Here is a 17028-nt window from a genome sequence, read left to right on the forward strand (position 1 = left end):
TCTCAGAGCAAAAAGTATGAAAATGTACAAATTAATAAGAAATTAGATACAACTTGTGTGAGATTGTGGGATTTCTACATTCTCACAACACCACAAATGTTTTTCCTTCCTCATTTAGCCGTACTGTTTTTGACCCATTCATTCTCTGACCTGTTGTTTTGTTTTGCCCTCACAGTGACAATGGTTAAGCCAACGCTGGACAAGTGCTCATCCCCAGCAGATTACATGGACACCACACGGCCCTGTTCTGCTGAAAGGTGACCTTCAGACATACTCCCCGCAACATTTGGTGAGTACATATTCCCACCCATCACAGATCATCACAAATGGAACAAATCTCCTTCACTGCATGTTGCACTAAAATATCATTCAACACCAACTACAGGCCAGTGTCAGAGGTCACTCTACACACATTTGCAGTTTGTTGATATTAGACTGATCCGTTGTAATAGGGTCTGTGCGATCTGAAACTAAATTGCGGAGTTGTAATATGTTACCCGCTGTTGCTCAAAAGCGGTTTCGCCTAACGGTAAAATAATTAAGTTTGTGGATATAATTAGAGTTGAAACATACAGGCATTGTCGTATACCTGCTTGAGCGAGCAAAAATATGTAATATAATCTCCAAGCATTCTAAGAAGAAATGAGTGTGAATGAATGTCTGGATATAGCAGTGTATATAAATGTATTTTTTGTCTAAATAAGGGAATAAACTTATCTTATGTAATCCATCCATTTGTGCGGTAATACATATGGAATTTCAATTATAACTAAACAATGCAAACAACACAACAACTTCACTGCATCCCAAAATGGAAATGCACTATCGGACCGTGTCTGCTCAGATCCTAATCATAGTGATGTTTATTAATGTGCGGCGTAATTAGTCAACTCAGACGAGAAGCAGATAGTGGGAAAATGTCAGGAAATGCAAGAGCAAACACAGAGCATAGGTACATTTTTTGATTAAACCGTGGGGGGTGATATAAAACAAGCAACCCAAAAATGTCATTGGGGCCACAGCATTAGCGTGACAGGAGGGGGGAGGCACTGTTCCTAAGCAACCACAATGGATATGTGCATAAGATCCATAATTGGAATTTGGTTTGGAGGGGGCTAATTGTCATTTATACCCTAGTGCCAATGGTGAGCACCCTGGTAATTGCTCGACATGTAGATGACCAAAAGTTTACATGTCTAATTTGGGCATAGCTGTAGGGTAGGTATATTAGCTCACATTTGGGTAGGTATATTCTCGCGTATATATATATGTATATATATATATATATATATATATATATATATATATATATATATATATATATATATATATATATATATATATATATATATATATATATATATATATATATATATATGAATGATTTTAAAGGAACACATATGAAAACTTATCTAACATCGGCATCCAAGCGTAATAATTTTTCAACTCAAAACATGGCCATATCAGAAAGCCAGTTTCCCATTAACGATGCATTGGACGGCTACACGCTGCATGCTGAGTCTAGCTGGTCACGACGCACATCAGTAGAACAGTGAGAGTGATTCCAAGCACTAGAGAAATCAGCGTTTAATTTGGGTTTGCGGTAACATAAAGTTGGAGGCGTGGTGGTGTATCTAGATGCACTTTGTGTCTGGTGAAGAAGCTCTTCTTAATGCAGAGATAAACCACTTGTGTCATCTCATTTCTTCAAATGTGATTACCTGTCTGGGCCAATGCATTCAGTCTCCCTCATCAGATTTACTTACATGGGAAGGGTTTGTTGTGGCGGACAATGTAAAAAGTGAGACACAATATCAGATTTTGTGATATTTGTGCATATGAACTTGGAGTGAACAACATCAAACAGATTATTGAGCAGTCTACTTTGTTTAATAATTGGTAACTGCAGCACTCTTTGGGCCAGTGCCAAATGTGAACAAATGCACAAGATGACATTCAGAAATAAAGTAAAGACATCTACCTATATTAGTTCAAATCCACCTTAGACCACTGCAAACTGCCGTTGTGTCCTTAGGCAACACCATGCCTGCAGTGTTGAAGTGCACTGGTGTGTGAATGAGAGTGTGCTTGTGAGAGTAAATGTGGGATAACAGATGAAAATTAACCCATGGCTACAAAGCACATTACAGTATGATTCTAACTGTCCATAATCCAAATCCCTCCCCTAGGATTTGTTGTTGTAGCCAAGAACCACCAATTTATAATTTTGTAATGAATTGCAATCACTCATAACCCGACTCCCATTTTTATTTTTATGCAAATTTGAAAGAAGCCATATGGATGAATGGTGAAACATCTTCACTCTAAAACCTTTGTCCAGCTCATCACACCTGGACAACTGAGGGATTACGCAGACATCATGCAAATTTGAAGATTTATTTTCCTCCCAAATTCCTGAACTCTAATCATAAGCCACCCTGTTACACGACACATTGTGTTGTTGCTCTCCTTTCATTCCTGCATGTGCTTGTGTATATCCCAGTGATTACAGGGGCAGATCTACACCTCCGAATTATAAATCATCGAAGACAATGGCAGACTAAGGACTTTGTTGTAGCTGTCTACTTGCTTTTTTTTTGCGGATAAACCAGCTGCAGTCAGAGCTGGCTAATTGGCTTATTAACATAAACTGCATGAGCCTGTTACATTCATGATGAAAGGTTAGCCTGGCACTTATGTAGAGACACATGTCTTTAGATTATGCTGAAGAACATGGTATGTCCAAGGCAAAGGGAGATGGCAGCATTGTTCTTAAAGACCAAGAGGACCACAGTTTTGCACTGTACTTATTTTGTGTTTGCATAATGCATACATTGTGTGGCAAGACAAACACTTTATGGTTTGTTGCATTATTCATTTTTTGCTTGGTCTCAGCTTGGTAGCGGGAACGACTACTTAACTTACAAAACTATATATGTGTACTATTTCCTTAAGGTACACTTTATTGATCTCTATGGGTAATCTGTCCTCTGCATTTGACCCATCCCTCGATTTCACTGGGGCAGCCTGTCAGGAGCAGTGGGCAGCTGCCACACGGTCTCTGTGGACCTGTCTCCTGACCCTGAGCTCAGCTCTGTCAGGACCAGCTTAGGATTTTGACTACTGCACATGTTTTAAATTGATGGGGGAAATTGGAGTGCCATTGCAAAATAGAGCCAACCTGCTTCATGGCTTCTTTGCCCCACAAATGTTTTCCCCTTTTCATTTCAGCCAAAATAGTTAAACTAATTGACGAACAACCTTCTCTCTTTTAATTAGCATGTTGCGCAGTGCACGCTCATCCCCTCGGCACATCGACCTGACTGTCATGAATAATATACAAAGTGTTTGTGGGGACTAAAGGTGGGTTACAGTAAAAACACTCCAGTCTACAGGGGCATCATTAGACACAGGGCTCCTGTGTGCTAATGCGTTATAAAAATCTATTTAGCATTCAGCCCAGCTTTCTTGGCTTCATACTTTCAATTACTCTATAATCTTTGCTAAAGTTCGGAAATCTCCAGCCTAACGTGTCTATTAATACAAACATCTTGGTCTTATCCAGATACGGAGGACTTAACAAGTTTGTTTTCACCCTCAGAAAAATGTGACTCATGTTAACACTTCTAAAAGCTACAGGCTAATCATTGGACTAGTCTGTCTTTGCTGAAAATCCCACTTAAATATTTTATATTGAGTATGTGTTTAACCCATAAAAGGGAGGGATGTACCAGGGCATATAAAGTAGAAGTTGTATTTCATTTTCTGTTCATTAATTTTCCTTTACTTCGGAAATTCACATCATCTGTCAACTCAGTGGTGTTTTGAAGACTGGTGTCAGTATTAAAAAGAGCTCTATTATGAATATTGATGTTCTCAAAAGAAGGCATTTGCATTTTGCAAGTATTTCTACAGACATTTTAGATCATAATTTGTTATATATTTATTCTTTACATACATATATATATATATATATATATATATATATATATATATATATATATATATATATATATATATATATATATATATATATATATATATATATAAAAATGCATTAGATAGTTCTTTGTGTTAAATGGCATCGATGTGTTCCCAGTATATCTGTACATACAGTATTGTGAAATTGTGAAATGTATGCCCAACTATGCTAGAGGTTTGTAGATTGTGGTTCTGCTTGCACATGATGTTATAGTTCACATCTTCTTAGTTAATTGGTACGGCGCTCTGCTGCTATACATAAACGCTATAAAGCTTTCAGGCAATCCATCATTCTAGTAACAGTCTTAAACTCATTTTATACAATCATCTTCCCATTTGTTTTCTAAGCTGATAGCATCATACAGCGGGATACTTGAGGGCCAGCTGTGATCCTCTCCACTTTGAGGTGCCTGTGGGCTAGAGTGTGCGCCCCCTGGGGACAGTCGGGACATACAGTGACTGTTAATATTAAGAAAAAAGAGCCCAGTTGCATTGGCGCACAGCTGTGACACTTGTGACTTCTAGTTCTCCCATGGGTGCCCTGAGGTGCTGTCACCCATGCAGACAGGCAGGGCTACAGCTCTGTGCAACTCCCATTAAGGTATATACACATGCACATACGCTGCATGGTAATGACATCTCTTCATGTTGAGAGCCTATGTCAGGGAAATGCGTGTCATCATTATGAGCAGCTTTGACTCTATAATGTCTGTCCCCTGACACATTTACTGCCAACAATGAAACATTCTAGATCATCAAAATCAAGTCATGTTTAATGTGATCAATATTTGTATTTTAATACATTGGCCACCACATGATATTTGACTTTTTTTTTTTTGACGGTTTTTGATCTGCCATTCATTTGGGCAACCACTAGACTGTAGAATCAGATCACAGGACTAAAACAACAATGATCAGATGTTGTATCAGTAATTAATAGTCGTGGATGAAAATGGTCTTAACGACAATCTGAGTGAGTGGTATTGCACCTGTGTTGTCTGGCTAATCTTGAAGTAGCCCTTGTGCTAGTGGGTTTTCCTGCCAAACCCACTAGCACACCGACTGAATGACATCTCTGTATTGGCACATGTGAAACGAAGGAGCTCGTTGGTCACCTATGTTTTATAAATAAAATCAAATTTGTCTCACCTCAGGTTAACAGAGTTTAGTGCTTTGCTTACTGATTCTGCAGAAATCTACAATGTTTTTCAGCCCCCTGTGATATTTATTTTCGTGTATTTTTTTTCCGATACAGACAGACCATGCATGTCCCCAATTGGCTAGTCCACCTGTCAATCATGCCCATGTAAATCTGGGGAGAAGTGTGTATTCTGGATCGCAGGCACTTCTGATTTAGCGCTTAATCCTGATTCACCCTGGGTTCAGTCCTGATGATAATAATAATAATTTAAATATAGCTATCATTTATGCATGCGTTTGTTTCAATGCCCATGATATTGATATAACTGAATGCAATAGGTGGTTTTATGTTGTATCATGCGTAGCAATAATGACCACGTTCTGCTCCAAACACCACTATATGAGGAAGTCATCAATCCCAGTACTACAGTTCCAGCCTCACAGTGGCTTCTCTGGGTCTGTTCTCCTCCACTGTAATCCCACCGTGCCTTTGGTGTCCCTGTTTACAAATGTCAGAGATCTTATTGTAGCACTGAGCCGCTTCTTTTCAATGTAATTCTCACCACGATGTCCCTGTGTGTCGGGCGTTCACAGCTGGAAGTTACATAAGGTGATTTCAGTAGCAAAAACAAATTAAGTTGTACGTTGAAAACAGTCCTGCAGGCCGATAGTAGAGACTGTGTGTCTGAGGTAATGCACAAACTTAGAATGACCTTCTGTTATAAGAGGGGCACAGTATCTCTACATCGATCTCACTTATCTGCAAAACATAATCCATGGAAGAGCATCTAAACCATATTTCTTTAATCCTGTTTTAATTAAACTTCATATTAAAGAAGGAAGGTCAGTTATGTGTCATTTTTTATTTATTTATTTATTTTGAGTACTACATACAACACAGGCAATATATCGCATTAGAAATTTTGTTTAAAGTTACACCATAATAGATGATCTTGAGGAGGTAAGCCACAACGTGATCACTCCATTAGAATGTGTTTAGCCTTGGACTATTATCGTTGTATTTAAGTATTCCATTCACCCTATTTCCATGATGATTATCTCTGCAGTGTAAAGACCACTGCTCAGTCTGAATGTCAGTGCACCATTGTAGATAAAAACATGGCACTACAATATTTTTCTTCCCTCCCCTCTCCCTCCCTGAACAAGACTTCTGTGTTTTATGGTTCCTCTAGAACACACAGTCCCATGCCTGCTCCAGACACAGTCCAGATGTATCAGCCTGTCTTTTTTCTATGGCATAAATACACTTTTATGTGCTGGCGTTTCCTCACTCCGCAGATAGGCATGTTTTCTTTGCTGATGAGAATGCATCATTGAAGCTGAAGTATAGTCTCACCTTTGCCCATTGAAATATTTAACACATCACAAATATTAACGCCGAAGTAGTGTTGTTGTTGTTGTTTTTTTGTTGTTTTTTTCTAACAGCCAAGGAATATGCAGAAAGATTAACATTGCATTATGTAGCTTTTCTGTGGAGGGACCACCACCTATGTATTTATTTCCATAAAAATGCTATTGCGTTATCTGTAATGTTCCACACTGTGTCATTAAACCAGGCCAAGGTACTGGTCAGATCAGTGGAGAGGTAACCCCACACACAATAAGAAGAATGCATGTTTTTCAATGTATTTTAACCAGTACCAGAACCTGTAATTGGATAAATGCAATATTGACATGGAGATAAAGATCAGAGGAGTTACAAAGTGCTTCTTTAATAAAAGTACTAAAGTGGAAATAATGACAATGTTAAAGTACAACTAACTAGACATTTCTGATCTGTAGTTTGCATATACATATATTCACTTGTTAGACCTGTTACTTGTGAGACTGACTCGCGATCAAGCTTCCACTATAAAATGTTAATTAAGAAACTTGATTAAGTTAGCCTAGTTAACTGGTTGACACAAAAACAAGCTTTAAACGACTTTTGCATCTTGGCCCACTTTGAACCAACTAAAACCCACAAAACAAACTTTAAAAACGATATCCTGACATCACTGTGTTTAATTGCCACACAGATAGATGGAACACATCCTTTTTAAGACACAAGTGTGTTATAATGTTGTAATCCGTAACAGTTCACTTTTATTAGGTCTGAATAGCAGTGTTACACTAAACCTGTTGTTGTAGCGCTTAAAGTTACTAAGTGGAACACAGCAGAGCTCGCTGGCCAGTGTGAGGAGTGAGACTGCCAGACAACTGCCTACAAACTGAGCTTTAATTGAATTTCTCCCAAAACAAGTACACTTCTTGTATCCTCTTTGCATTTATATTGTGAAAAGTGTTTAACAATATTTGTAGATCACTGCATTCTGTCTTCATTTACCATTTACAGGTTTTGAAATGGCTTTGCAGTTCCACAAACACTTTTACTAAACAGCACATTAGTATTCAAATAGTGTTTAAACAATGGCCCAAGAAATTCAAGTTGGCCATTAATAACACCTGGGTTAGAATCATTGAGGGGAGGTAATTAAATGGCTTGTGCTAATGGACTTAATGCTAATTCATTTGCATTTTAGAACGTAATCCCCATCTTCAGGCTCCACTTTTCACTTTGCCGTATTTGTCAAGTCTTCAACTTTCAGCCATATTTAAGATTCAAGGTTGAAATGAATGTTATCGGCCCTTAATGACACGTTTGTTGTGAAAAGCTGTTTTAAATAATGACAAGATAAAGCACAGCAACATGAGTAATAAATTGGACAAAAAGTACAAGTAAATGGGAAATCAGTAAACATGGATGAGACAAACAGATATTAAGCGTCTGAGAGAAAGGGACACATATGAAAAATACACTTCAGTCAAGGCCTCAGAGATAAATTTAAGTTATACAGACAAAAAACAAATTTTTTATTTATTTTTTTTGGCTACTCTTACTGGGAACATCCTCGGCCAATCACCAAAAACAAAAACAAAAAAAACGCCTTAGTCACTTTATGGGCATAACACAGGCAATGTATTTTTGTAATTTCCTGAAAACCTTGACAAATGACTTGGGCATTATGCTATGAGGCAACAAAATGTAAAATATGTAAAATGACCTAAACTGATGTGTTGATGTTTTCTTATAATTTGGCTTGAATTTTGATTCTCTACCCCTTAAGAAATAGTTGAATAGTAACTCTTAACAATTGACTTCTGGCCTCTCCAGTGATCTTGAATATTTCATTAAGAGAAAAGGCCTCTAAGAGATAATTATCTATGAAATCATTGGTAGTAGTGACTCATAATTTAATTGCTGTAGCACTCGAGGCACAGCTCTTCAGAGAGTGAAAGTGTTATAATAAAGAATCTTAATGTAAATCAATACAAAATCTTGATATTGTTGCTCAGTGTGTAAAAGCTGCACTTGTCACATTCATAAGACTTCAAGGCTTTCTTTTGTTCAACCTCAGTATCATCATACAGAAGTGCTCTTACAGTACAGTTGACACGTGTTTCACCTTCAACATGAGATAGTCTGCTTAAATGTCTTTCAATTACTCACCACTTACCTTGAAATGCAGGAATTCATTATTTTCTTTATGATTGTTTCATTTTAGTTTACTCAACCTCTCTGGAATCTAACTTTTTCAAGCGTTGAAAGAAGACGCTCCTTACGTCGCGGTTGATGAATCCATATCTTCAGATCTGCAACATTAGCGTGACAAATGAATGGCCAAAAGATAAACACCTCTTAAGACTTCTAAGCTAGTATTCTAATTTTTCAATGCACAAGTTTTGTTTTATCCCTCTGCGAAGGTTTTTCAAACACTTTGTACGTGAAATATATATGCACCTAGCGTCACGAGTCAGCAAGTATGTTCATTTCTTCAACTTTCTATTCTCTGCTGTATTCATCAACGTATAAAAATGGTTTGACGTGTTTGTTGAGGCTATGCTAGGTAATTCCTCGCACATTGTCGGCATTGAGACAAACAAACTTATCTCGTGAAGCAGGACCCTCCTCATTTGTTTGTTGTCATATGCCACCTCTGTCTATCTCTTCAGCTTCTCCTGCCCGCTGTCTAATTTCTAGCCCCTGCCCTATTCTCATTCGCATTTTCCTTCACCAGGCCATCCATTTTGGTCAACCACGTGTCACCGGGAAGGAGGGAAGGGGCTTGTATGCCAGATTGTGCGTGGCATAATTCTGTGATATGGTTTCAGTGAGATAAAGTGTGTCTATAGAAAAAGCGTCGACCAGGGACCTTATTGATTCCAAACATGAATGCAACATGTGGCCAATGTGTGGAATGGATGAAAGGGACTCGAGGATGAGACTTGAAGGATACCCAAGTAGTAGTGTAGTCTTGTTCAGTTTAAATGAAACTATTTAAGCTTTTGATTAAAATGAAAATGAATTAAAAAAATTGCATTTGCTTGAATACAGAAACATTTATGCATTGCAACAGACCTCCAACAGTGGGTGAAAAATACGTCTGTGACCACATATAGCCTTATTGTTCTCTTGTGTCTGTTGACTTTGTGTTATTTTTGTCTTTTTTCTTCTCGGCTACCTGCCTACAACAGATGGAGAGGAAACTAACACCTTTCATACAATATGGCAATTGTGTGACTGTGGCAAGTTTGTGACTTTAAACAACAGGACAAATACGAATCCTTTTTTCAAATTCAACATTACAGCTGTTTTGGTCAAACCTGGGCACAAACCTGAAATGTCGATCTTAGTTATTCTCTAGAGTAGCTCTATCTCCCAGTGCTCTATATTCAGAGCTAGTCCATATGTTAAAAAAAACAAACAACAAAAAACAACAAAACTAGTCAAGTAAGGGATCACAGCAGAGTTTGGAAAGCATGAATCGCAATAGTAATCTTTAATTTACAATTTTCTGACCTACTTAATCCACCAACAACCAATTTAATCATCACAATATGAATGGATTGATGTTGGTTCATAGAGGCTAACCCTACCTCCCCTTAATAGCGGAATAAGCACAGGCTGTATTGGGTGCAGGTGGTTGTGCCAGATGAAAATTGACTACAAAAATGATTTAACAGGTACTTGTATCATGTGTATTTATGATGTATTTTTGTACCACTAACATTTGGTCCTCTTCCAACTTTAGCTTGCGTCGGCGTGGAGCTGTCTTCCGAAGATGTGAATTGATGATTCTGGCTTTAATTAGTATAGCCTGTTTTAGTGATATCAGCAATTCTTTACAGGCTATGCTAATCTGTGCCAGAATCAGCAATGCAATTGGGGAAAGGACTTTTTCTTCCACAGCTAAAGCATTTAATTGCACTGTTATTACCGGAGCTATTTTGAAATCAGTGCTGCAAAATCTCAAATTTACTTTATATTTTTTTATACCAGGATGATTTGTCATTGAGGTTCTTGAATGACAATTACGCCACAGACAAATACCAAGAAGATGGCACAACCGCTCGATGAGTTGAAATGTCAACAATGATGTCGGGTCTCTCATCATCACGTTGCTTTCTCATTTCACCTCTGTTGTCGGGCGTTGTGGATCGTTGGAGTGAAAAACTACAACACCCAAACCCCCCCCCACTCACCACCTCCAGTTGGCCCCCGTCTCCATTCTGCGGGCGGGCTGTTCATTAACCTGCCATGTTAAAAGGACCTCACCCCTGGGCACTTAATTTAGCGCCGTGCCAGTCCTTAAAGAAAAGCCATTATCTCCACCGCAGCTAATTCAACCTCTATAGTGATAAAAGTCTAACATTCCATCTTTCTGCAGACGCCTACGAAGATCATACCCCCCATGGAAATATATAATAATCCTCTTTTCTATTGATTTGTCAGGATTTAAACATAATCTGCTTAAAGGGTCTTAGTCTTGACATTTAAGAATTGGCTACTATCCTAATTGTGGTAGGCCCAACTGTAACCGCGCAGAATTGTAGGATAATTACTATTCATTTTACAGTTGAGGTTAAATGGACTGTAATGATAGACTGATGGCAAACAATGCATTAAACAGGATTACAAAGTTGTAAATAATAAAAATGGTTATTTTTCTAAAGATGAGAAGGGTATAACCTCTACCTGTCTCAGTGCTGTTCCCCCGTTACATCAAAGCCGCTGAATCTTGACTAAACTGATCAATGTTCAAGAAGTTGTTTCAGTATTCATACAGCCACACTGACATGATACATGTAGTATTGGCCACAAACAGGGTGAGGAAACAAGAAAATGATCTTAGTGATATTCAGACGATATTTTCACAGTACATCCAGAATGTCCTGAAACGGCTTGTAAATATTTTGGTTGAGGTTCAAGTATGCTTGTTTTAATATTTAACAGAGCGTACTTTTACATAGATCTGTCTTTTACAACAACAACAACAATTGTGATATTATGTATTTTTCAATATCTCTCCCATCTCTAGCCACACATTTTAAAATGATATCTGCAATGTGGACAATATTATTTCCAAAAAAACATCTAGAACACATTTTAAATAGCACAGGTTTAAACTCTGATGGCAAACCCAAACATCACAGTTGAAATATTTTTGACAGTCTTATTACCCAACATGTTTCACAAAATGTCCATTTCCAGTTTGTGATCTCTTATGTAAAGCACCAGTAAAAGCTCCACTGGCACTGGCGAGTCTCTCAGATATTCGGGTAAGCTGCAGACTGCCGCTGGGGGAATAGCTTCTGCTGTGCTGTGTTTGATTGGCAGGGGAGTAAATGGCAACAGCATCTGCAGGCGTCGGGACCAGAGCCTGATCTAAAATGCAGACAGGAGGGCACTGTGGCGAAGATGGACAGAATAACACATGTGCATGTAGAGACACACAGAAGCCTCACTAACCCTGAAGCCATGTTTGTCTCAAGCCCAAAAATCAAAGCACCTGGTCCCTGTGAACAGTAAGAAATCTCCTCATTCCTCAAGGCTTGCAAATTCATATGATTTTAAAGCAGCACAGGGTAACTTTCTGGTGGTACGTCACCTGTATGATTCCATGGAAACAGAAAGTTAAAACCACACTCCTTTGGAGATAGAATGTTTTATGCCATGCTGTGGAACATTATACCCAAAGCAACAACATTTTCATGAAAACGAGCAGTGGGCCCATCTCCAGGCCAAATAAGAGTCAAGTGTTTTCAGTGCAATAAATAAAACATTTTATTTTAGTATATTTTTTGGCTAAAAAGTTACATGGCGGGGCTTTAAGGAAATTCCCAAATTTCCTATTTTTTGGTATTTATTTTAGTGAGTCATTTGCAATTTTTCATATAGAAGGAAATGAAGATGGTTAACTTGTTTCTTGCAAGTCCCAAAATTCATAGAAAATGGGATGCTAATACTTGACTCCTAACCTGTTTTAGATGAACCGTCATGGTTCCAACATGTGGATACAGAACACGCAAATGATGTGATGGATTTCCCCTGTGTCCTGCTGTCCATCTGCTTTGATAAAGGACCTGTCTTTGAGGGTAATAGCTATTAACTGGCATTAGTTAAGACTTCATCCATCTTGGGCAGTTGCGCTTAAAGCCTCTAATGTGGCTGTTTAAATCAGAGTCAGCTAGCACAGAAAGCCAATGATTGCATTAGGTTCTCCTCCCCTTTGCATCAACATGAGCCCAATAAACTTAATGCTCTTAATTATCTATTCCCCAGTCAGGCTTTTATACATTACTACGCCTGGATTTCTCTCCATCTATCACTTCAATGGAAATAAAGCAGAGGATTTTCTAATTACATATGTTAATAGAAGAACAGTTAGAGTTCTTATTTCATTGCATTCTAATCTTGTGTATTGTGTACAAGACAGGCACAGTGAGGGTATTTAGACATTCACCAGCAAGCAGATGGATGACGCCTCACTGTCTGGACACACCCTCTGCTGTCTACAGTGTCATGTATGGCTTGTAAAATCAATCCTCATAATGCCTCTGAAAACTAGTCTGTTGGTGATATGGTCTCACTTCATCAATTATTGAACAATTCTGAAAATAAATTTTAATTGCTTGGCATATTGAAATGAGCCTAGCAGATCTTGATTGAAATCCTGCCATTACAGCTATATTAAATACTTGATATAGTAAAATTAATTGCACAGTGCCATAAAAAATGATTTATATTTGCACTAGAATAAAAAGTATCTCCTCATATTCTAACCACAGTGCCACCAATGAAGATGGGAGAAAGTCCAGAGGTCAAAGCAGGAAGTACTTGTCATAATGGATTCATTGACTGGACTCATTTGGAAAACACAAAGTGGCCGAGCATTTGACATATACCACAGCTGTGCATTTGGGGGCAGTCCAGATGCTTTCACCATTTTGAGAGTTACTGCCAAAACCTGTGCTTTGGCCAAAAATTAATTGTACCTGACTTACTGTGTCTATTTTCTGCAGCCCTCCCTTCACATTCAAATCTAAAGCCTGGTGACCAACACCTACATTTGTGATTGTTCCATATGAAGCCAATTTTTCATTCTACTTTGCAAATCATACATTATGTTTCTTCATTTAATTCAAAATTAGACAATGCCTATGTACTACGTGTTAACACATACAGGGATGCACTTTTTAACATATCTGGTGGTTGGATTGCCACATTTTTCCATGAAGATGTTATTGCTTTTCCTGCAGTGTTCCACAGTATGACATTTTATTTTGCTCTGGTTATATTCTATCTTTTTGGGTGGACGAGTGGTTGCCTGAGTTGTCTGTACGGTTTTACTGGTGTTCATTTGGTGTTTTTTCATTGCCCTCTGCACTTTCTGTGTATACCCCTGTATATGCCCCTAATGTACAGTAACTCTACCATGGCTACTTTTATTCTGTTTTATTTTTATTTTTCTGGCTCTGCTTTACCTTTTCCTGTGTGTTAAATATTTACTCATTTAGACAAAGCTAATATAACTAAATCAAGGTTTTGTTGTGCATGTATGGATATATGCTGGAGGTAGAAGAAAATTGAGTAGCATAAGTGTAAACAGTACTTTCACAAAAATTGCATCACTTCTCACTTAGTATAGCTCATTAAAACAAATACACACTGATTTCATTTTTGCAGTTGCAGTTTTTTTTTAAATTGCGTTTGAACTGTTCAGCAGTGATGAGTTAATTGAGCTCATAGTTCATAGGCCTGAAAGACCTCCTCTGCTTTCCCCTCTGGTATATTCCCCTCTGTTCCTTGTTGTGGTGCTCCGTAGAGGGTTTGTCCATGAACCATCACCTCCTGCTCCTCCACTTGTCGGGACCTTGGGAGGGGCCATTGTAAGCAGTACAATGATTAGCAGCACCGTAGTGAGCAGCACGTTGATTAGCAGCACGTTGATTAGCAGCATGTCGGTTAGCAGCACTTTGGTTAGCACCTTGATACACTGATGCCCAGGTGGGCAGGACCCGGACCACCCTCTCCTGGGCTCCTGAGATGTCGACTTTAATGACCAATTCCTGTTGTTTGGTCTGAACTGGCCTCTTCCACATGTGAGGGACTGGCTGGCTCTTGTAGTTGTTCACCAATTCTTCCTTCCAAACCTTCCTTGAGTTTTTCCTCCAGGGTTGACTGGGTTTTGTTTTTTGAAGTATTCTTTTTGGACCAAAGCCCGGAGGAAGGGAATGTACTGCTGGGCACTGGTGGTTCTGCTCTCCGTCCCTGGACAGTTCAGTGCAGGCCTGTAGACCATGTTATTTTTGAGATCGGCACCTTCACAAATTGTCTGAAAAAAAAAAAAAATCAGCCACGATATCAGGAAGAGAACTGTGGACTTGCACAAATCTGGTTCATCCTTGGTGAAATTTCCAGATGCCTGAAGGTGCCACATTCATCTGTTCAAACTGTTATACATAAGTATAAAAACCATGAGAACGTCCAGCCATCATACTGCTCAGGAAAGAGATTGGTTATATGTCAAAATATGTATATCAATTCAAGAACAAAAAACCTTGTGAAGATGCAGCTGAAGCTGGTAAGAGTGTGTCATTATCCACAGTGAAATGAGGACTGTACTGACATGGGCTGAAGACATTACTCCAAAAGAAAGGGGGGGAAAAAAAGTCAGATTACAGTTTTCAAATACACACAGGGACAAAGACCTTAATTTTTGGAGACAACTACATCCCAAATGTGAAATAGAGGGGTGGGAATATCATGTTGTGGGGTCACATCAGTCAGGAAGTTAAACCTTGGGCGCAAATAGGTCTTCCAAATGCACAATGACCCGAAACGTACTTGCAAACTGGGTATAAAATGGCTTAATGATAAGTCAGTGTTTTGGAGTGGACATCACAAAGCTGATCTTATCCTCTTGAAAATGTATGGGCAGACCTGACAAGGCCTGTGCGATCAAGACGGCCTATAAACTTGGCTCAGTTACACCAGTTCTGTCAGGATGAATGGGCCAGAATTCCTGCCAATTATTCTGAGGAGGTTGTGGAATGATGTCCAAAACATCTGACCCAAGTCATACAGTTTAAAGGCAATGGTACCAAATAATAATGAATTGTACGTAAACATCTGACTTTGAATTAAGAAATGAAAAAAATGTCTAATAGAATCCTCTCATTATTCTGGGATTTAGCAAATCAAAATAAGTTTGGTAATCCTAATTAACCTAAAACAGGAAAAGTTTGGTCTGATTTCATGTTAGACCTTGAGAAAAAAACAAAAAAAAGTTGTTCCTTTTTACATAATGTATGTAAACTTCTGGTTTCAACTGTAGACCTGTCCAATCCAATCCAATTTATTTATATAGCACATTTCACAAACAAATGCAGTATCAAAAGTGCAGCACAAATACATTATAAATAAAAACAACTAATTAAATAAATCATTTAAACTAAAATCAAATAGCAAAAAAAAAATGTAATAAATAATAATAATAAATACCTATAGCTCTGGCCAGGATAATGTCAAAAATTATTGAATTAACCCTGCTGGACAGGGTCTCACAATTTATTAAATCCATTAATCCATAGGGGTTTAAGGCTCTGTTGGGCACACACCTTTGTGTATGCTCTAAAAGAGATTACTGAAAAATATAAGAGTTTGTATGTGTTTTTTAGATGTGTCCAAAGCATTTAACAAGGTGAATCACTGGAAATTATTTATGAACATGATTCAAAAAGGTGTACCCAAACATATTTTGCATATTTAAATTAATTGGTATGCACAACAGATCAGCAATAGGATCAGACAGGGGAATTTTGTCCTCAATTTTATTTAATTTGTGTCTAGATGAACAGCCAAAAAAGCTCAAAGCATGTAAAAGTGACTGTGTGGCTGGAAATGTTACACAGAATCATTTAATATATGCAGACGACTTGGTCATTTTTAGTCCAAGCACTGCTGGTCTTTAGCAGCTGCTCAACATCTGTTCAGCTTATGGTGTGGAGCATGATATTAAGTACAATGAAACTAAAAGTAAGATCATGATGTATAGGACCAAAGAGGACAAGAACATGATATGTCTAGATATTTGCCTGTCTAATGTTGTGTTGAGTGTTACAGCTAAAATGAAATATTTCGGGCATATCATCACAGTGGACATGGCAGATGATGACGATATTTATAGACAATCCAGGATGTTGTATGCTCAGGTAAATACTGTTCAGCAACAACTTTGATTCTTGTACTGACGATGCAAAGTTCATAGTGTTTAAATTATTGTACACAGTTGTACACTGCCCATCCCTGTACTCATTAAAAAAAGCCTTTCTGCGAAGGCTGCAAATGGCCTATAATGATGGTTTGCCGATGCTCTTGAGGAGGCCGTGATGGACTTGTGCGACTGACATGTTTGTTTCTGCATGAGTGAACACTTTGCAAGCTATACTAAGAACTTTAATGTACAATTTTATTTGCAGGCTGATTAAGTCAGCAAATGAAATAATAATGCCTTTGTATTGTCACTGTCCTTGTCTGTTGAATTGAATGAATTGAATAAATGC

At 38.2% G+C, this 17028-nt stretch overlaps 1 protein-coding gene across 3 annotated transcripts in view; it reads left to right on the plus strand.

Moving 5' to 3' along the window:
- Positions 1–17028, plus strand: part of chrm3a (cholinergic receptor, muscarinic 3a) — a 96849-nt gene that overhangs the window by 29844 nt on the left and 49977 nt on the right. For all 3 annotated transcript variants that reach the window (XM_033979729.2, XM_055227262.1, XM_055227261.1), the window contains exon 2: positions 176–289. The gene's annotated coding sequence lies outside the window, so the exon portion shown is untranslated. The remainder of the gene's footprint in view (positions 1–175; positions 290–17028) is intronic.

Source organism: Periophthalmus magnuspinnatus, chromosome 15, assembly GCF_009829125.3.
Source record: "Periophthalmus magnuspinnatus isolate fPerMag1 chromosome 15, fPerMag1.2.pri, whole genome shotgun sequence".
Classification (NCBI taxonomy): Eukaryota; Metazoa; Chordata; class Actinopteri; order Gobiiformes; family Gobiidae; genus Periophthalmus; species Periophthalmus magnuspinnatus.